This window comes from Sciurus vulgaris, assembly GCF_902686455.1.
Source record: "Sciurus vulgaris genome assembly, chromosome: 6".
NCBI classification, from domain to species: Eukaryota; Metazoa; Chordata; class Mammalia; order Rodentia; family Sciuridae; genus Sciurus; species Sciurus vulgaris.
The window spans coordinates 118,542,800-118,565,974 of record NC_136466.1 but is presented as its reverse complement, the minus strand read 5'-3'; positions in this window follow the sequence as shown (position 1 = coordinate 118,565,974).

The window sequence follows — 23,175 nt, the reverse complement described above, 5'->3', positions numbered from 1 at the left end:
CCCAGGTATTAGATAAAGAGATTCTCGGCTACTGCAGGGTGGCAGAGATGAGGGCCAGGACTTATCTAAAGAGTAGCCAAACTCCAAAGAAGGTTAAGTTCCAACTGTGTAGCAGGTACACTATGCTGGGGTCCAGGCCCTAGTTAGGAAAGAATGGGACCCTGACACATGCCTGAAGACTATAGGTCGATGCCTCTGAAAAATCTCGGATCCCCAAATTCCTTGGCACCATCTGAATCCTCGGAAGTGGCTCACTCTGCTCTATTCTACTAAAAGGTAGCCTCCCCTCCCTTTCTTCAAGATAATGAAGATGCCTCTCACAAGACTATATGTACTTTCCTCAGGATCTGTATTCAATGCCTTTCCTTTCTACCTGGTCTATAGAGGACATGCTGGGCCTTACAGGTAGGAAATGTCTATACCCTAAAACAGGTACATGACTGAGCTGTTGTGTACCAGCAGGAGCCAGGAAGCACATGATTAAGGAAACTAGAATGTAAGGTTGGGTAAAGGAGAGTCTCTCAATTAGGACAAGTGAGAGTTTGTTGATTGGATGAAGGAGAATTTATTCATATTTAATACCTTGTCAGGACAGTAGGAGATGATGTATGTTCACTATTTGAATGGCTACTGGAAGCATGGACAAAGGGATGGCCAGGCTAAGTGAGACTGAGATGCCAGAATTATTTTATCAGATGGTGAGGAGGGATTAATGGACTCTGGGAGGCGGGCATGCTGAATGAAGTAGATATGCTGTATAAGGCAGTAAAACCTATCAAGTTTGATAATGTTCTATAGGATGATCCAGAGGATTCATCATTGTTATGGTCTGAAGGTTTGTGTCCTCCAAAATCCTAAATGTTAAAATCCTAATCCCCAAGGTTAGGGGATGGGTTCTTTAGGAGGTAATTATGTCATGAGGGCGGATCCCTCATGAATGAGATCAACGCCCTTATAAGAGGCTCAAGGGAGCTTGTTCATCCCTTCCTCCTTGTGAGGACACAGTGAAAAGACTGTCATCTAGGACATGGACCCTCACCAAACACAGAATCTGTCAGAGCATTGATCTTGGATTTCCCAGCCTATAGAAGTGTGAGAAATAAATCTCTGTTGTTTATAAGCTACCTGGTTTATGGTATTTTGCTATAGCAACACAAATGAATTAAGACAATCATTTACTAAGTCCAACACCAATGTGCTTATGAGAAAGTCGCTGATAATCACTAAGAAGTTCAATAATGGTTGGTCTCTGCCCAGGTATGATGGTAGTGCGCCCATTATAGAACCAGGTTCACTAATAGCAATGAGGATGATATATCCCTGAAATAATATAGTTGAGATGAGGGTTCTCAGAAACCACACAATAAATGTGAACACTGTACTGTACTGCACTGCATGATAAGTCTGAATGCCAACTAAGGGGATCTGACTGTCAAAGAAGTATGGCGATAAATGATATGTTTTAATCAGGGATCTCCAGAGAAACAGATTTGTATTGAGTAATCAGTTCACATGATTAGGGAGTCTTGGTTAGGTCTAAAATATGTAATGGTAGGCCAGCAGGCTGGAGACCCCATAAAGGGTTCTAATTTCAGTCTGAAGGCAGAATTCTTTCCTGCTCTGGAGATGCCAGTCTTTGTTCTTTTAAGGTCTTTAATTGATTGGATAAGTCCCACAATTTGTAGGGCAATCTGCTTTACTCAAAGTTCATTGATTTTAATGTTAATCTTAACCGAAGAACATATTCACTGAAACAAATATAATGTTTAACCATATATCTGAACACTGAGTCCCACCCAAGTTAACACATAAAGTTAACCATCACTGTGTGGCAAAATAGAGGGCAGCCGAGAGTGGTCTCTACTTATACTTTCTGAACCAACAGAGGATAAAGGAGCCTGAGGAAAGTGACTCTGAGAGGAAGTCCTGACCTCACCCCATTTCCAGAATTAAACCAGTTGTCAGACCTGGAACCTTTAAAATGAGAAGAGAAGGGCTTTGCTACACCCCAGCAAATGGACATGGTAATAATTCCATAAATACTTCTTCAAAGGGACCTCCGGACATTTAATTGGGTGAATGACATTGGGGAGAGGAGAATGCCCAAAATTTTGAGGACTGTTTGACACAAGACCTGAGTTGATATTGATACCAGAATCTCAAAACATCATTAGGATCTTTTATTGGTGTAGGAGTATATAGGTATGAGTCCATTTGTGTTGCTATAAATAAAATACTATAAGTTGGATATATTATAAACAACAAAAATTTATATTTTACAGTTCTGGAGGCTGAGAAGTCCAAGATTAAGGTATTGGAAGCTTTGGTGTCTGGTGAGAACCCACATTATGATTCATGTATGTTGCCTCTTTGCTAGGTCCTCATATAACAGGCGGACAAACAAGTTCCCTCAGCCTCTTTTATATGGACACTAATCCCATTCATTAGGGCTTCACGTTCATGACCTGATCACCTTTTAAAGGGTCCAGCTCTTAGTAACACCACTTTGAGAATTAGGTTTCAATGTATGAATTTGGGAGGCACACAAACATTCAGACCATAACAGTAGAGGAAATCATGAATGGACAATGGGCCCCAGTGTCCATGGACATTTCCTCTGTTTCCAGATATATAATTAAGAAAGATCAATTTGGTGGTTGGTGAAACCGCACATTAGCCTGTGGGATGAAGACTAAATCATTATGGGAAAGGCTAAATAAAAATCTTGGGAAATTGTCCCCTAAATAGAGAAATGAAGTCAATGCTGGATCCCAAGAGGATAAAAGAAATTGTGTGCTGGAATATAACTTCAGGAGTTATTTTCCCTGTCATACCATCATTTGCTTCTTCACTCTGGCCCCTGCAGAAACAAGACTTATCTTAGAAAAGAGCCAGTAAGCTACAGCAAACTCAATCAGGGAATAGTTGTCAATTGTAGCCACCATGGCAGACGTGGTAAACTTGCTAGGGCAGGTTAATGTGGTCTTAACTATATGATGTTTGATTTGGCAAATGTATTATATCCTACCCTTATAACAAAAGAGTATCAGAAACAGTTTGCATTCACATAGAAAGAATAATAGAGACATTTACAGTGTCTCCCCAGGGATATGTTCACTCCCTACTTTCTGTCATAATGTGCTCTGAAGTTTTTTGGCGTATCCAAACATCCTGCCCAACATCATATTGATCTACTACATCAGTGACATCATGCTAATCATGCATAAGCAAGAAGTGGCCAAATATCAGCACTTTGGAGCCTGAGAGATAAACCCTACAGTGATTTAGGAGCTCACACACTGGTGACTATTAGGGACCAAGTAGGACATCCAATCCAGAGAGTGGAAAAATTATCTCACTTTGCACCAAGAAAAAGGAAGCACAATACCTGGTTGATCCATTTGGTTTTATAGGTCGTCATATTCCACACCTCAGGATAATGCTCAGTCTGTAGGGGAGAAAAGTTGTATTATTGGAGTCCTGGGACTAAAACCCCAATCCTGGTGGTCCCAACAGACCAGACTTGGCCCCCTTTCCAATATGCCAAAGAGGTGAGCAGTGGTGAAGAGCAGGAAAGGAGCTTTCATCAGTGTGACAATGCTTGGAAGAACAGGCATGAGGTACAGTGACCAAAGATCTGCCTTCAAGGGACTGGTAGACACTTGGAGATTTTATAGAAAAGGGGAATAAAAAGTCAAGGATTGTGGGCTTGCATGACACAAGGGTGGGAATGGAATGGTATAGCTGGTAGAATAAGTCATTCTGGTCAGACCATGGTCTGATTGATCAATTTCTCAGGACTAGTTTTGTGAAGCTCTGGAAAGGTCATCATTGCTTGAGGGGGCAATTCACTTCTCATCCTGAGATGATTGTTCCTGCTTAGGGGGGCAGCCTTGATTGGTGATGATGTTCGTGAGGCTCACCATTGCTTGGGAGTAGTTTTAGTCCCATGTCATAAAGTTGCATATCGACCAGGACTGTTGTTCCTGAAATTCAAAGTAACTGCAAAAGAAAGTAGCTCACTGAAAACAAGAAAAGGTTTAAAAGACAAATAGAGCCAAAGAGGGACAAAATAGAGTTGATTAAGTCAGTGATGGGCCCTCCTTTTGTTGTAGTACAAGTGGTCCTGATGCTCGAATCGTCTATGACCCGACGGACCAGATGGCATCAGTGGTGGAAAATGATGCTGTGGAATGTATGGTAAGTTCTGCCAGGAAAATCACAATGCAGATCCCAGGGATTCTGGAACAAGGCTACCCCATCCCCAGCGGAGTATTTAATCCCTGCTGAAAAATAATTTCTAGTAGGCTACTGGGCCTAGATGGAGTGTCTGATCATTGAACACCAGGTGTCCAGGACGGCTCATCATGAACTGAGCTATCAAGAGGGCACAACAGCAATCTTCCCAGGATTATGCACCAACAGGATCAAAGAACACAGCTCACGGGAGGAGCAGGTAGCCCAGACCTGTGTGGCACCCACTGTTGTATCTGCTTTGGGTTTAGTCAGCTTTTTCGTGCTGTGACTAAAGGATCTGACGAGAACAATTTTAAAGGAGGAAAAGTTCATTTGCAGGCTCACAATTTCAGAGGTCTTAGTCCATAGAAGGACAGCTCCATTCCTTGAGGCGTGAGATGAGGCTGAACATCATGGTGGAGTGTGTGGCAAAGGGAAGCAGCTCACGTGAGATCAGGAAGGATAGAGACTCCACTCGCCAGGTACATTTATATACCCAAAGCTATGCCTCAATTCCCACCTCCTCCAGCCACACCCTACTACTTCAGTTACCACTTAGTTAATCTCTCTTAGGGGATTAAATCTCTGATTGGGTTAAGACTCTTACAACCCAAACATTTCTCCTCTTGCCTAACTTTGGGGGGACACCTAACATCCATACCAAAACAGTTCCCTCCCTCCCTCCCTCACGCCTGAGGTCGTGTGCAGCAGCCCTCTTAGCTAGCTCTTGGAGGAGGAAGACACCTTGTTTCTCAGATGGATCAACTTGGTATGTGGATGGGTGAGAGCTGAAAATGGATATAATCGTACTATGACATCACTCAGAGTGGCCTTGAGAGATTGTAGAGAAGAAAAATTCTTCGAATGGGCAGGGCTTTGAGTGGTGTGCCTGATCAACTTTGTGTTGACAGAGAAGTAGCCTCATGTTGGAATATAATCTGAACCACAGGCAGTGGTGGTAAATGGCCTGACCAATTTGTCAGGAGCCTGTAGGAAGAAAGATTGGAATGTAGGAGGCAAGGAGTCCCAGGCTAGAGGTAGATGATTGCACAGATAGGAGCAAGTGCAAAGTGGGAAGATACTTACGTAGCATGTTCGTGTTCACCAGAGGACATCTACAGAAGAGGCACTAAAAATAAGTAGACCCAATGCCTGCCAACAGCCATCACAGTGCCAATGAGCAAATGAACAAAATAACCTTGGTGGAAGAGATAGGGACTATGAGTAGAACTCACAACATGGGCAACTACTTATGAAGGCCGATCAAATTGTCCCTACTGCTGCAGACGTCCAACCTACTAGCAATAGGGAACAATATTTGTTTAGTCATTAATAAGGTCCTACCCCTCAAGGAGACCATTGATTCACTGGTCAACTACACCGAGTCTCTTCTACTTCAGAAGAGCTGATGATTCATTCTTAAAGGAATAAATACATTGTTTGGGCATGGCTTTGCATTTCCTGTCTGTGGTGGGTTACTGAGCCCTACTACCAAAGATCTGTTGGAGCATTTGTTCTACTGACATGAGGTTCACATAAACATTAGACTAGGGGCCCATTTTATAGCAAAGGAGTTGCAGGAATTGTTTCTTAACCATGAAATCTACTGGTAATATGGCCTATCAAACCACTCAGATGCTCCCAGCCTAATAGAACACTAAAACAGCCTCCTGAGTTGGAGCAGCTTGGTACTGTTCTCCATGAGGCAATATTCACTTTATTTGAACTTCTTTATATATATATCCATGCCCCAGGAGGATGAATACAAGCGTCTTGAAGTCAAGAAGTGGGAGCCAGGGGCTGGGGATATAGCTCAGTTGGTAGAGTGCTTGCCTTGCAAGCACAAGGCCCTGAGTTCAATCCCCAGCACCAAAAAAAAAAAAAAAAAAAAAAAGTGGGAGCCAGGAGAGGCCAGTGAACTGTTTTTAAAATGTCATGCCCAGAACTGAACATAATATTACAGGTGTTTCGTGGCACACAGAGGGCTCTCTACATTCTGTGATCCCAACAATACAATTCTTTTCTTAGAGCCAGTTCTCACATTGAGCTTGGCATCAACCTTCTTTCTCATGAACTGGTATCAAGCCATGTAACCCCATCCTGTATTTATTTGTAATGTAAAATTTATATTTATCCATATTAAATTTCTCTATGAGTCTTTCAATCTCTTGGCTGCATCTTTATTTTGATGTCTTTTGTATTTCCTATCTTGATTTTGTGAGATAATATGTATGGCCTCATTTGTCCTGGTTTCCTAGCATACAACTTCTAAAATTCCTGGACTTCCTGAAGTGACAGTGTGCTTTTGTATGCTAATGGATGGGTGTCTGGCAGCCCCTATGTAGCTTCAGAATAGGGACTGATCACTGAAAAGACCAAGGCAGAATTAGAAGGTTAGGACGTTGAGCCCCACTTCCCAACCTCCAGGGAGGGGAGAGGGGTTAAAGTTAAATCAGTCACCAGCAACCAATGGTTTAATCAATCATGCTTGTGTGATGAAACCTCCATTTTAAAAAATCCTGGGTTAGGACAGCTAACAGGTAAAAATAAGTGTTTTACTGAGTTCCGTGACCCACTCTAGCACTTTAATTAAATCTGAGAAGGGGGTTGTGAGAACCCCAATTTTTAACCTGTCGGTCAGAAGCACAAGTGGTGCTTGTGATTGGCACTTGAAGTTGTTGGGAGGGAGTCTTGCAGACTGACTACTCAAGCAATGGGATCTGAGGCTATTACTGGGTACACAGTGTCAACTGAATTGAATCAGAGGGGACCAACTGGTGTCCACTGTTGCAAAATGGCTTGCTTGAGTGGGTGGAGGAAAACCTACATACCCTGAGTGTCAGAAGCTTGTGGTTAGAGCATGAGGGACCTGGAAATAATACCAGACGGGAAGAACTAGAACCCAGAGAGTAGAAGACAGAGATAACCAAAAATATTTGGTTATCCCCAAATATTTGAGATTTTAAAAAAGACAACAACCTGTATTTTGGTACAAACAACAGAATTAGAACTAATATCATTTGGTAATAGATATTGATGGGGTGCCAGAAACATTAGCCCCATGGGAGGCTGACAGTTTTAGGTTGAAGGACATGGAGAAAACTGCAAAAGCAGAAAGTTCTCTCTGAACTTCTCTCCCATCTCTCTTCTGCAGCCCCTCCTGTGACAGGTGTCTGGTCCTATGCCCAGAGGGGAAGAGGCTACACAGAGAAACCAAGAAGAATCTCAACTAACCAGCCTTATGACATTCCCCTAGTTTAGCACCATTAAGCTGTGCCCTCTTCTCCTCTCATCTAACTTCTACCTGACTACATTTTTCATCAAACCTAAGCAGGTGAAAAGAAGACAAAAGGAAAGTCAAGGAATTCTAATGTTAAAGTGCTTTTCCAGGTCTTTCACTCCCCAATCCAGTCTCTTTCCCAGCCTGTCACTCCCAAATTTCTGGGAAATCTGTAAATCTTAGAGTTGCCTCGTAGATTCATACATTTATCATAATTGCCTTATGCACTATTAGTTGGCCCACCAACAAATTGACTAAGCAAAAAGAGATGATATTTTAAGAAATTTATAATTCAGGAAACTTTCCAGCATTATCTATTTATTAGGTAGATAACGGAGACCAAGTCAGCCTAAGGATCCTGAGAACAATCAGCCCACCTTACGGCATCTTGTGGTCATCAGACTAATGTCATCCCTATATACCTTCCTATGCCCACCCTTCACCAAGTTTCCTTTAAAAAAAAAAAAAAAAAAGAGCTGGTGGAGGTAGGGCAATCAAAGTGTATTTCACTCTCCAGGTGCCTACATTCTCCCTTAAACATGTCTCTGCTTTTCTAAATCTATCTGTGTCTTTGACTGACATGTGCTCAAATTTTCTTCTGCTATCTATGTCAAGAACATAGATGAGTCTATTTCCAAAGGCTCCTGTAGCCTGTAAAAGCATAGATTTCTTATGCTTTTCTCTTGCTAATCTTCTTTTATAGGAGTGTCAGCCATGAACCTTGCAATGATTGAGGAAAAGTTTACTTTTTTCCCATAAAAATTCCGAAAAACAGCCATGCCACAAAACTGTCCCATAGACTAACTGGTGAGTGGCCACGTAGCAAGACACAGTGAAATAGGAGGAGTTTGACAGTCTCCCTGGACTCTTTCAACTCTCACATTATATGATTCCCTTCTATTACAATCTTCCATTTCGAACTCAGGCAAAAATGATGATGATAATTGTGTAGCCCATCCATTCTCCCGTGAGCTACACTAGAACAGAATTAAGGGCTTAAGAAAGAGTTAATTTGCTAGCTTGTGGTGTGAGGCACTTTAGCTCTAGTTGGACTGAATGCGGGAGGGTCTGGGGTCCTTTCCGCTACTTGAATTCCCATGGGCATAGCAGCTTTTTTTCCTCTGTTAGACTGGGCTCGCTTTGCTTTCCTGGCACAGGGAAAATTCTGCAAGAATAAAGTATTTGTTGTTAAATCCGCTTTTCCTGCAAAGCCCGTCATTGCTTCCTGGGGAACATCTTTACATCACAAAAGCATCAGTCTCCTTTCAAATGAAAGAATGAATGAACCAAAATGTCAGTGCTTTCATTTCCTTGAATCAAAAGCCATGCTTACAGTAATGAAAGACAACCCAGAGTGACTGAGCGCGCACGGAAGAGGGAGGAAGTGCCCAGTAAAGCCTCCATGATAAAAGTGCCTTTGGCTGAAAGATAGGCCTGTCTGGATACAAAATTGGCATTTCAGAGCCATATAATTTATGTAAACGGTAGTCAAAGAGATATTTTATCTTGGCCATGTGCATAATCTGAAGAAAAAGGAACAACCTTGAGGTCCTCCCTGGGGATGACTTCCTGCTGGAGCTTTCTGGATCTGGATGATTTATCAAGAGGCTGGATAGGAGGTGACCTCTTCAGGTTGTGGACACCTTAGATGGAGTAATTGTGGCCACCACCTGGGCACCACTGGAGTCTGATGTGGGTACTCCCCCCCACCTGTGCAGCCCCGGCCTCCTGTGAACAATGACCCTGACAGCTGCACGCACGCAGTCACACTGCATCCAGCTCGACTGGGAATGATTAGCAGCCTTGATGAAGCTCTTCCCCCACTGAGACTCATTGGCAAGGCTCCCCTTTGGCGACAGCCCGTGTGCTCCTGGCCCAGCGTTCGGTGTTGTTGTAGACGTCTGGGGAGTCTGGCAGGCAGTTTACAGCAGTGCTTCAGAACCAAAGGTGGTTTCTTGGGGGTGGGAGTCAGGGTTGTCTATGCTTAGAATAATTCCACCCAGGAATGAGAAAATGGGAGAAGTGAAGGGCTTAGTAAAAATGGATCTCAAGTAGTGAGAGAGTCCAGGGGTGCCTTGGCCCAGTTTCCTTGGCCTGGAGTCCCTTCAGGGAGATTCATGACCTCACAGGCCTTCAGAAGACCCACCAAGGTCACCAGCATGTACATACACAGGCTGGGACCCTAACTAGAATAAGACATATTCCATGCTTTGTATAAATATATCAAAATAGATTCTACTGTCATGTAACCAAAAAAAAAAAAAAAAAAAAAAAAACAAATAAAATAAATAAAACAAAGAGGACCCACTAAGGACCAGCTTCCATGTAATTTACTGGGACTTCTTGACAGTCTAAAAACAGCTGGAGAACAAAGACCTCCATCAAGGAAAGGCCCTAGGTAGCAAGTGGAGCACTCAAGTCCTAAATATGAGGGGAAGTGTGGCCGTTGGTCACCCTGAGTTTCAAATCCACAGGCACCTTACACAGGTGTAGATGGGTAGAAAATGGAAGCTGGTATATTCAACTTGGAAGGCACTTGCAAAATGATCATGGACATTTCTTTTTTCTTTCTTTTGTTTGGGAAAGGGCAGGGATGCCGGAGATGGAATCCAAGGCCTTACACCTGCTAAGCACATGCTACCACTGAGCTACACCCCCAGCCCCAATCATGGGTATTTATATTTGACAAAGTATCGTGCTTTAATTTTGAGATTGTTCTTGACAAGTCCCTATTTCTAGCACTAGAGTTATCCAAACCTCTTGTTTGCTTGGAAATGAAGGGATTCTGTTAATCAGTGCTGGGGATGTATCTCAGTGGTAAGATCCCAGCAGGCTTGATATTCTGGATTCCATTCCCAACACAGGGGATGAGGTGGCAGGTGGGGGTTAGAATTCTGTTTATGGACTCTATTTCAGTCTAACAATTCCATTTCACACTATGAGCAATTGGACTTTAGCAGTACAATTTCCAGATATATTTGAAAGAAAAAAAATAAATAACAGGAGAGAGAAACTAATTTGGGAGTAATCTGATCCCCTCAGAAATGGATAAGATCTAAGAAATCTAAATCTGTAATGACATGTGGGGCAACTTGTACATTCGCTTACTAACTCCAAAATGTTCTCTTTCCTACTAAGTTTTTGTCTTTTTTTTTTTTTCAAACACAAAGCCTTTAACTGTTAGTAACTTATTTTTAAATGACATTAGAGTGCCCTATTTAATTGGTATAAAACAATCCCTTGCATCATGAAGGATGACTCACTCCAGGACCCAGACGTCCCCTCAGTATCTAATTTCCTCCACAAACACTTAGGTATGACAATGGCTCAAGGGAGCCCAGCGTCCCAGTCATATTCTTTCTTCGATGTTCAATTCAACATTGTTTTGTACTTATAAGGAATTGTTACACTAATCATCTTTTGGCCATAATATAATCCACCTACCACTGACCAACTACAGAAGAAAAATTAAACAAACGTTTTGCTGTTGTTATCCTTTTTTTCCTAGGGGTTGAGCTTCTGAAGCCAGGAGGTCACTTGGATTATGTATACAACGTTGGTAATTGCATTCCTAGGTTCTACAAAATGCCACAGCACTTGCTGGACTCCAAAATAGCTGTTGCAAACAATGACAATTACTGCCCAGACATTTTCAAACACAGCAGGTTATTGACTGAGGCTGTGATGGAAACCCTAAAAAATATATAAATATTTTGAAATGCTCTGTAAATCAAACTGATGCCCCAGACTCAGAGAGGATTGTCTCGAAGAGGCTGAAGTCATTTGGAGGCTGAGAGGCTTTGTTGAAGGGTGTTGGAAAACTTTTGAGCTAGTTAATATTAAGCCCAAATGTCATGATTAAATGAGTTTTAAGTTTTCTGTCTCTCCAGGAATAGAGATCACAGTTCTGACTGTTCAACCTCACCCTATAAAGGTTCCTACTCTGTAAGAATAAGATTACCAACCCTCAGATCCCCCCACTGCCTTCACTGGTTTAGTAATTGCTGTGAACGCTATGGAGTGGAAACTGTGACAGTAGTTCCAGAAGGGAAGCCTGCAGTGCTACCTGTCATCATCTGCAAGACCTTGACGATGACTGACTAGTCCAGGTCACAGAGCAACAGCAATGGCTGCCCTAGGGGCCAATGCCATGAGAAAGCTCACCGAATTTTTGAGCAATCTCTGCTAACCTGGAGGAGGTTCAGCTTGCAGGGTCATGATGCCTGCTATTTGGGGTTTTGTGGGGCTAATATGGGAAGGCTTCAGTGTCTTGTTGGAGTCAGGGTAAGATAAGAAACATAATAGTATTAAAATCCCATGGCCACAGGACGACCTGCCAGAAGGGCCGGTTCTCACTTGGGATATGAAGACCCTTCTTCAGATACTCAAGTGGAATGGGAAATTAGAACCCAACCCTGCCCTATTGTAAAGAACCCAGGCGACTTGGGACAGTTTCTTTGTCTAATAAGTAAATGTGTCATTTTAGGTAAATCCCTTAAAAGTAAGTCGTTTCCTTTATTTTATTTTATTTTTTGTATTTTGCAGTGCTGGACCCACTTTTTATTTTGAGACAGGATCTTACTAAATTGCTGAGGCTGGCCTCAAACTTGTGATCCTCTTGCCTCAGCTGGCTGAGGTGCTGGGATCACAGGCGTGAACCACTGCACCAAACAAATTCCTTCAGATGCTGCAAATAATTCAAACAAACAAAAATCTATCCATGTTCCAATTCATTAACAAAACATTTGTACCAGGTTCTGGAATACAGTAAAAGTACAAGAAAGACACAGATACTAAATCAAGGAACATATGATTTATGAGGGGAGGTAGATATCAAATTAGGAAGAGTTGAGAAATAAATGTACACTAATTGAATACAGTATTATTTACATCATTTTGTTATCTTTTTATTTTGTATGTGGCATGAACCATGCATTCTTTTCAGATCACCAATGCCTAAACTGTGAAGGGAGAATATCACCATTATTCAGGGATTGGGAAGCAGCAGAGAACATATTTGGTCAGAGGACATCTTAATTTTTCACTACCCAGTGTCCACATTAAGCTGCTTCTTAACCCTCTGTGAATATGCCCCACAGTGGGAGCGCATTGCTTAGGGACTGCCAGCTCATGCCACACAACTCTTATAAGTCTGGGTAGGATGCTTTCAGTTGCTTGCAACATGAATCCAGCTCTGCTTTGACAAAAAGGAAAATACAAGTACAGGTTGAGCATCCTTGATTTGATAATCCAAAAACGAAAATTTTCCAAAAATCTGAAACATTTTCAATGCCAACATGACACTCAGAAAGTTTTAGGTCTTGGAACATTTCAGATTTGGGATTTTTAGATTAAGGATATTCAACTGGTAAAGCCTGTGCAAATATTCCAAAACTGAAAAGTTCTGAAATTCAAAACACTTCTGGCCCCAAGCATTTCAGACCAGGAATACCCAACCTGTAGCAAACAATGGGAATGGACAGAGCCCAAATTCTATGACAGACAAAGCTTCTTGGGTCATAGCCTATTTTCTACCCCAACCAGAAGAAGAGGTAGAAAAAACATACTGTAGAGTTGGGACAAAAGCAATGTTTCTTGTATTAGATGATAAAGATGTTCCTGTGACTTACCTCTCTAGAATAAACCATGGCAAGTTTAATATCTCTCCAACTCAAAATTCTTTAAGCTATTTAGAGAAGGGTGGTTCATGCCTATAATCCCAGTTACTTGGGAGGCTGAGGCAGGAGGATCACAAATTTGAAGCAAGCCTGGGCAACTTAGCAAGACCCTATTTCAAAATAAGAAGTGTGATGATGTAGCTCTGTGGTAGATTACCCTTGGGTTCAACTCCTAGTATTGCCACACACTCACACAAATTCTAAAAATAACACAAAGAAATGAAAATACCTGGTTTATAAACTGGGTAGCTTATAAGCAACAGAAATTTACTTCTGTGGTTCCAGAGGCTAGAAGGTCCAAAATCAAGACACCAGCAGATTCTGTGTCTGATGAGGACAGTCTTTCCCTTGTGTCCTCATGTAGAGGAAGGGGGAACAAGGTTTTATAGAAAGGCATCGATCCCATTCATAACATCTCCACCCTCATGACTTAATTACCTTCCAGAGGCCCTACCTTCAGACACCATCCCATTAAGAATTAGGTTTCATCCTTTGGAGGAAGAATACCTGCCGGGAGGTCCGTCATGGAGGTGCTCATGGTCTGCTCTTGATCATCAGCAAACGCTTATTCTCACGGTGGATTGAGGTCTTCGAATTCAAGAGAGAAGAACTTTGGAAGGAAAAGAGGATACCTGGAGAAGTGACTGCTGAGTGTTGCCTGATCTCCCCATTAGGGTCCCTCTTCCTCTAAAAGAGCTTCAAGGACCTACTTTACACAGCTCAGCTCATTCACAAGAGTTCAAGATGGCGGCCTAGAGGGTGGCTGCATTACGTGTTGCTCCAGAACTCAGGATTCAAGAGAGGAGATATCGAGACGCTTGGGACCAACTCAAAGTAGCCGGGTGACTCTCACCCCCTGGGGGGGCATCCCGGATGGGACGGGGGTCCCGGAACGCAGGAAACTTTGTGAAGTAGAACTGCCGGCGAGACGCCCCTCCCCCCGCTGGAGCGCCATAGAGGAGGCTGCTCGGCACAGCGCTGGGACTCGGAGCAGCCACTGGGGCTCCGGCGGCTGCCCGGGGGAGGAGTGGCGGGGAGAACTGTGTGGACTCAGGACACCGGGGCCTGCCCTGAGGAGGAGGAGAGGAGCGTGGCCACTTGGATTCGGAGAGACTGCACCAGAGCTGCAGGCGGTTGCCAGAGGAGAAGCCGCGCGGCGAGCTGTTTGGAATCAGAACGACGCTTCTGAACACTGGGGCCTGCCCTGAGGACAAGGAGGAAGAGGAGCGGCCGCTTGGATTCGGGTGACTACACGGGAACTACAGGCGGTTGCCAGAGAAGGGGCTGCGTGGCGAGCTGTTTGGACTCTGACCACTTCTGAACCCCGGGGCCTGCCCGGAGGAGTAGGAGAAGGAGGAGAAGGAGTGCGGCGGGTCCTTTGGACTCGCAGTGACTGCATTAGCGCTCCAGGCGGCTGCTCAGAGGAGAAGGCGAGTGGTGAGTTGTTTGGTCTTAAAGTGACAGCTCCTGAACACAGGGGGGCTGCCTGGAGGAGAAGCGTGGTGGGACGCTTGGTCTTGAGGGGCCACACCAGAGCTCCAGGCGGTGCCCAGAGGACCCGTGCATCGGGTCACGTGGATTCAGAGCCACTCAGAGGGACTGCTCCTGAACACCTGGGGGGTTATCTGGAGAAGGAGGAGGAACGGGGAGGGTCACTTCGACTCGGAGTGATTGATTGCCCCGGGCTACGGGTGGTTGGTGGAAGGAGGAGGCACGAAGTGAGTTTCTTGGACTCCTAGTGACCGCACCGGCATACTGGGCGGCTGTCTGGAGGAAGAGGCCTGTGGCGGGTCTCTGGGACTCAGAGCGATTGTTCGGGGCCACAGGTGGCTGCTCAGAGGAGGGGCCACGCAGCCAGGCGATTAGGTGCAGAACAGGGTCCCAGGATCTAGGAGGCTTCTGGGTGGAAGAGCCGCACAGAGACAGGCTTAGGGCGGAGCGAAGGTTCCAGGCCTATGGGCAAATTCTCTGAGGAGGGGCAGCCTAAGGAGATTCATCTGCGAAGGGTGAGGCTCCCAGGCCCAGGAGGTAGGGCCGGGCCCCTGGAAACTTTGCAGAGGAAGGCAGCCCAGCCCAGGCAGTAGCTGTAAATTGAGGGGAACCTCTAGGAGGAAACTGACCAGCGAGACCTCCCCACTGGGTGAGTCTTCCCTGCCTGGTGAGGTTTCCCCACAAGGACGGTAAAACCAGAGACACAGGCCCAAACAGGCCTTGCCTCAGCCCACAGCCTAGGTCCCCTTTGGATGACCATTGGTCAACAAGTAGAGGCACCTCTGCCCACTACCAGGGAATATACCCCACCTGAAGGCCACCACTCCTAGAGAGGCAGCTTCCTTGTGGAGCACCGCATTATCAACCTCCTCCAAGATTTCAGCCTACTGAAGGCTAAGAGGGGATATATATAGAAATCTTCAGGGTCATTGTAAATCAACAGAGGAAATCTGCAATATCTCAGCGGTCCACTGATATCTGAACAACATGAGAAAACAAGGGAAGAAAATGCTGCAAACAAATCTAGATGTTACATCAATAAAACCCAATGACAGCATGGCAGAAGAAATGACAGAAAAGGAGTTCAGAATGTACATAATTAAAATGATCAGAGAAGCAAACGAGGAGATGAAAGAGCAAATGCAAGCATTGAATGATGAGATGAAAGAGCAAATGCAAGCATTGATTGATCGCACCAATTGACAGTTAAAAGAGCAAATACAGGAAGCAAAAGATCATTTCAATAAAGAGTTAGAGATATTGAAAAAAAAACAAACAGAAATCCTTGACATGAAGGAAACAATAAACCAAATTAAGAACTCCATAGAAAGCATATCCAATAGGATAGAACACCTGGAAGACAGAACCTCAGACATTGAAGACAAAATATTTAACCTTGAAAACAAAGCTGAACAAACAGAGAAGATGGTAAGAAATCATGAACAGAATCTACAAGAACTACGGGATATCATGAAAAGGCCAAATTTAAGAATTATTGGGATTGAGGAAGGCCTAGAGAAACAAGCCAAAGGAATGAACAACCTATTCAATGAAATAATATCAGAAAATTTCCCAAATCTGAAGAATGAAATGGAAAATCAAGTTCAAGAGGCTTACAGGACTCCAAATACACAAAATTACAACAGGCCCACACCAAGGCACATTATAATGAAAATACCTAACATACAAAATAAAGACAGAATTTTAAAGGCTGTGAGAGAAAAGAACCAAATTACATTCAGGGGGAAACCAATACGCATATCAGCAGATTTTTCAATCCAGACCCTAAAAGCTACAAGGTCCTGGAACAACATTTTTCAAGCCTTGAAAGAAAATGGATGCCAACCAAGAATCTTATACCCAGCAAAACTTACCTTCAAATTTGAAGATGAAATAAAATCCTTCCATGATAAACAAAAGCTAAAAGAATTTACAAAAAGAAAGCCAGCATTACAGAACATTCTCAACAAAATATTCCATGAGGAAGAGATGAAAAACAAAGAAGCAAATCAGCAAAGGGAGGAATTATCCTAAAGGAATTGTCAAATAAAGGAGGAAACAAGTTGTGTCAAACAAATAAACAAACAAAATTTAAAAAATGAACCAAATGACCGGGAAACCAAATCATTTCTCTATAATAACCCTGAATGTTAATGGCCTGAATTCATCAATCAAAAGACATAGACTGGCAGACTGGATTAAAAAGAAAGATCCAACAATATGTTGCCTGCAAGAGACTCACCTCATAGAAAAAGATACCCATAGATTAAAGGTGAAAGGATGGGGAAAAACATACCATGCACATGGACTCAGCAAAAAAGCTGGAGTATCCATCCTCATTTCCGATAATGTGGACTTCAAGCCAAAGTTAGTCAGAAGGGATAAAGAAGGTCATTTCATACTGCTTAAGGGAAGCATAAATCAGCAAGATATAACAATCATAAACATCTATGCCCCAAACAGTGGCTCATCCATGTATGTCAAACAAATCCTTCTCAATTTCAGAAACCAAATAGACCACAACACAATAATACTAGGTGATTTTAACACGCCGCTCTCACCACTGGACAGATCTTCCAGACAAAAATTGAGCAAAGAAACCATAGATCTCAACAACACAATCAATAATTTAGACTTAACGGACATTTATAGAATATTCCATCCAACCAAGAGTGAATACACTTTCTTCTCAGCAGCACATGGATCCTTCTCTAAAATAGACCATATATTATGCCACAAAGCTAATGTTAGCAAATACAAGAAGATAGAGACACTAGCATGTATTCTATCAGATCATAATGGATTGAAGTTAGAAATAAATGAAAGAGTAAAACACAGAAACTATTCCAACATCTGGAGATTAAACAATATGCTATTATATGATGAATGGATAACAGAAGATATTAGGAAGGAAATTAAAAAATTCTTAGAGGTAAATGAGAACAAAGAAACATCATATCAAAATCTCTGGGACACTATGAAAGCAGTACTTAGAGGGAAATTTATTTCATGGAGCGCATTTAATAAAAGAAGTAAAACTCAACAAATAAACAACCTAACACTACAGCTCAAAGCCTTAGAAAAAGAAGAACAGAACAGCACCAAAAGTAGTAGAAGACAGGAAATAGTTAAACTCAGAGCTGAAATCAATGAAATTGAAACAAAAGAAACAATACAAAAAATTGACAAAATAAATAGTTGGTTCTTCGAAAAAATAAACAAAATTGATAAACCTTTAGCCACACTAACAAAGAGAAGACGAGAGAAAACCCAAATCACTAAAATTCGGAATGAACAAGGAAATATCACAACTGACAGGATGGAAATACAAAACATAATTAGAAGCTATTTTGAAAATCTATACTCCAACAAAATAGAAAATTTCGAAGACATCAACAGGTTTCTAGAGACATATGAATTGCCTAAACTGAATGAGGAGGACATAAACAATTTAAATAGACCAATTTCAAGTACTGAAATAGAAGAAGTCATCAAAAGCCTACCAACAAAGAAAAGTCCGGGACCAGATGGGTTCTCAGCTGAGTTCCACAAAACCTTTAAGGAAGAGCTCATTCCAATACTTCTCAAAGTATTCCATAAAATAGAAGAGGAGGGAACCCTCCCAAACTCATTCTATGAAGCCAATATCACACTGATACCTAAACCAGACAGAGACTCATCAAGGAAAGAAAATTTCAGACCAATATCCTTAATGAACATCGACGCAAAAATTCTCAACAAAATTTTAGCAAATCGCATACAAAAACATATTAAAAAGACAGTGCACCATGATCAAGTGGGTTTCATCCCAGGGATGCAAGGTTGGTTCAACATCAGGAAATCAATAAACGTAATTCACCATATTAATAGACTTAAAGTCAAGAATCACATGATTATTTCAATAGATGCAGAAAAAGCATTTGATAAAATACAGCACCCCTTCATGCTCAAAACACTAGAAAAAATAGGGATAGTGGGAACATTCCTTAATATTGTAAAGGCCATTTATGCTAAGCCCATGGCTAATATCATTCTAAATGGTGAAAAACTGAAAGCATTCCCCCTAAAAACTGGAACAAGGCAGGGATGCCCTCTTTCACCACTTCTATTCAACATCGTTCTTGAGACTCTGGCCAGAGCAATTAGACAAACCAAAGAAATTAAAAGGATACGAATTGGAAAAGAAGAACTCAAACTATCCCTGTTCGCTGATGACATGATTATGTATTTAGAGGAACCTGGAAATTCCACCAGAAAACTCTTAGAACTCATAAGTGAATTCAGTAAAGTAGCAGGTTACAAGATCAATGCCCATAAATCCAACGCATTTTTATACATAAGTGATGAATCTTCAGAAAGAGAAATTAGGAAAACTACCCCATTCACAATAGCCTCGAAAAAAATAAAATACTTGGGAATCAATCTCACAAAAGAGGTGAAAGACCTCTACAATGAGAACTATACAACACTAAAGAAAGAAATTAAAGAACACCTTAGAAGATGGAAAGATCTTCCATGTTCTTGGATAGGAAGAATTAATATTGTCAAAATGGCCATACTACCTAAAGTGCTATACAAATTCAATGCAATTCCAATTAAAATCCCAATGACGTACCTTACAGAAATAGAGCAGGCAATTATGAAATTCATCTGGAAGAATAAGAAACCCAGAATAGCTAAAGCAATCCTTAGCAGGAAGAGTGAAACAGGGGGTATTGCAATACCAGATCTTCAACTCTACTACAAAGCAATAGTAACAAAAACGGCATGGTATTGGTACCAAAATAGAAAGGTAGATCAATGGTACAGAATAGAGGACACGGACACAAACCCAAATAAATACAATTTTCTCATACTAGACAAAGGGGCCAAAAATATGCAATGGAGAAAAGATAGCCTCTTCAACAAATGGTGCTGGGAGAATTGGAAATCCATATGCAACAGAATGAAACTAAACCCATATCTCTCACCATGCACGAAACTAAACTCAAAATGGATTAAGGACCTCGGAATCAGACCAGAGACCCTGCAGATTATAGAAGAAAAAGTAGGTCCAAATCTTCACCTTGTTGGTCTAGGACCAGACTTCCTTAACAGGACTCCCATAGCACAAGAAATAAAAGCTAGAATCAACCACTGGGATAGATTCAAACTAAAAAGCTTTCTCTCAGCAAAGGAAACTATCAGCAATGCGAAGAAAGAGCCTACAGAGTGGGAGAATATCTTTGCCAATCATACTTCAGATAGAGCACTAATCTCCAGAATCTATAAAGAACTCAAAAAACTCTACTCCAAGAATTCAAACAGTCCAGTCAACAAATGGGCTAAGGAAATGAATAGACACTTCACAGAAGAAGATCTACAAGCAATCAACAAACATATGGAAAAATGTTCAACATCTCTAGTAATAAGAGAAATGCAAATCAAAACCACCCTAAGATTCCATCTCACCCCAATTAGAATGGCGATTATCAAGAATACGAGCAACAACAGGTGTTGGCGAGGATGTGGGGAGAAAGGTACACTCATACACTGCTGGTGGGGCTGCAAATTAGTGCAGCCACTATGGAAAGCAGTGTGGAGATTCCTTAGAAAACTTGGAATGGAACCACCATTTGACCCAGCTATCCCACTCCTTGGCCTATACCCAAAGGACTTAAAATCTGCATACTACAGAAATACAGCCACATCAATGTTCATAGCTGCTCAATTCACAATAGCCAGACTGTGGAACCAACCTAGATGCCCTTCAATTGATGAGTGGATAAAGAAACTGTGGTATATATATACTATGGAATATTACTCAGCCATAAAGAATGATAAAATTATGACATTTGCAGGCAAATGGATGAAATTGGAGAATATCATGCTAAGTGAGATAAGCCAATCTCAAAAAGCCAAAGGACGAATGATATCGCTAATAAGTGGAGGTTGACACATAATGGGGGGGAGGGAAGGGTTAGAGTTAGGGTTAGGGAGGGGGGCAAGTATGGAGGAAGGAACTACTGTATAGAGGGTAAAGAGGGGTGGGAGGGGTGGGGGGAAGGGAAAAAAATAACAGAATGAATCAAACAACATTGCTCTATGTAAATTTATGATTACACAAATGGTATGCCTTTACGCCATGTCGCCATGTACAAACAGAAACAACATGTATCCCATTTGTTTACAATAAAAAAAAAAAAAAAAAAAAAGAATTAGGTTTCAGTGTATAAGTTTGGGGTGGGCAGCACAAATATTAAGGCCATAGCAAAGTCACCTCTGTGCCAACTATTCTTTGATCCAAGACCTCATTCTTTAATTTTGTCTCCTTATCATGGTATTTTCATGTGTTTATTGTCTAGTTTAACTGTGGCCACTACTCCATAGTCCCTAACACAGTCTCCAAATACAGTATCACAAGAGAGGGCTAAGACGTGCCATGTTACTGAAAAGGAAATATATAGGTGCCGAACCCCCTCAAATCCCTGGGATTTTTCTAATATTTTTATGTTTCTGTCCTTGAAGACATAAAATACTGTCTTAGTTGTAGATGGACATAATTTTGTTTTTTTAATGTGGTGCTGAGGATCAAATCCAGTGCCACATGTGCTAGGGAAGTGCTCTACCACGGAGCCACAACCCCATCTGTCCTTGAAGTATTTTGAAGTGTATATGTCTTTAATTACCATGCATTAGACCCCATTAATATTGCCTATACTACAACATCTAAACACTGTTAGATGCCACAATATATAGACATATTCTGAAAAATATACTACTTGCAATTTAAAGGCGATGGCTGACCCCAGGTACCATTTCCTAAATAATCATTCAATTGTCAGGAAGTGTAGGACAGGTATCAGGAGTTTGTTCTCATCACTTTCTTCTCCTTGCTGAACTATAGTGGGGTGTCCTACATGTGACTTCCATCCTAGCTTGACTTTTTAATTCATGAAACAACTATTAGCTGGGCACAGTGACATACGCTTGTCCCAGTTATTTGGGAGGCTGAGGTGGGCAGATGTCTTGAGACCAGGAGTTCAAGGCCAATCTGAGCAACATAGTAAGACTCTATAGCAACAAAACAAAACAACCATCTATTGAGAGGCCATTATGAACAAGACATTGCTCAGATACATGTCAACATTTTTTGTTTTGATTGATTGATTGATTACAGTGCTGGGGAATAAACCCAGAGTATTGTGCATACTAGGCAAACACTCTACCACTGAGTCACATCCCTGGCCCTTGACATGTTCTTTAAATGGTAGTTTAAGGAGCTGCTGCTTTACTAGCTGTGCACTATTCCCATTCCTTGTGGTATAAGGTTTGGCCTTGTTCATTTGACCTGAGAGGTTTTGTTTTTGTTTTTTGTTTTGTCCTCGGGCTTAAACCCAGGGGCAATTTACCACTGAGCTAACATTCCCAGCCCTCTGTATTTTATTTATTTATTTATTTTTGGAGACAAGATCTCACTCACTTGCCCAGGCTAGCCTCAAACTTCTGCTTCAGCCTCCTGAGTCACTGGGATGACAGGCATGTACCACCGCACCCAGTGCAAGGTTGATTAGTTAAGATTATTAGAATTTCAAATAGAAATCAACTGGATCTAGTAAAATTTAAAAAAAGAAAGAAAGAAAGAAAGAAAAGGAGGTGAAATGGGTTCCAGGAACATTTCTCAGAATAACAGTGAAAGAGCTGAGTTTCATAAGGCACAGAATTGGCCTCCAAAGTATTGTCTGAAACTAAAGCAGTTGATCCTTTCTCTGCGGGGCCAGGCAGACCCTTTTTCTCTGACTGTCTCTGCATGCCTGTTTTTTTTTTTTTTTTTTTTCTCCTCTCTATTTAGATCAGCCTTTTCTGATTCTTGACACAGTGGCAGAAGATGCCCTCCCTGTGGAACACAAGTTTACAAGTCCTGCAGGTCCAGTCAGACCCAAAGAGACTGGCTGCCTCCTTGGATTCCAATTCCACATTCCCAGGGAAATGCCACTGGCCCATCCACACCAAGGTCCTACCTGATCAGTTGTCACCAAGGAAGCAGGTCCACATGGAAAAAAGCTGGGACAAGCTCTCACCTAGGGTGGGAAGGCCATTCTCAGAGGAGAGAGGCTGAGCTACCATCCCAAGTGCAGTCTGACTTCGCAATGTCTGTGTTTCTATTTTCATGTGTTTGCTACAATGATCTCAGCTTTCGTCCCATCAGATATTTCTTCCTTCTGTAATGATGTTTCATGCTGTGGCCCTAGCTTTTCTATCTCCCCATTTTTATTATCTTATATTTGAGCTCTTCTTCACTGACTGCCTGTCTTTATTAAGCTCCTGTAGACAACAAAGCATTCATGGAGAATTTTCTTCTAGTCCAGGGATTATTTCCTCTCACTTTGGATTCTTTTTCTGTCTTTGTCATGCTGTGTTCTCCTTTACCCAGGCCCCCTCTTATGATTTGCATAATTTCCATGCCATTCTTTTCATCTTGCTGATTCTTTACACTGGTGGCTTCCTTGT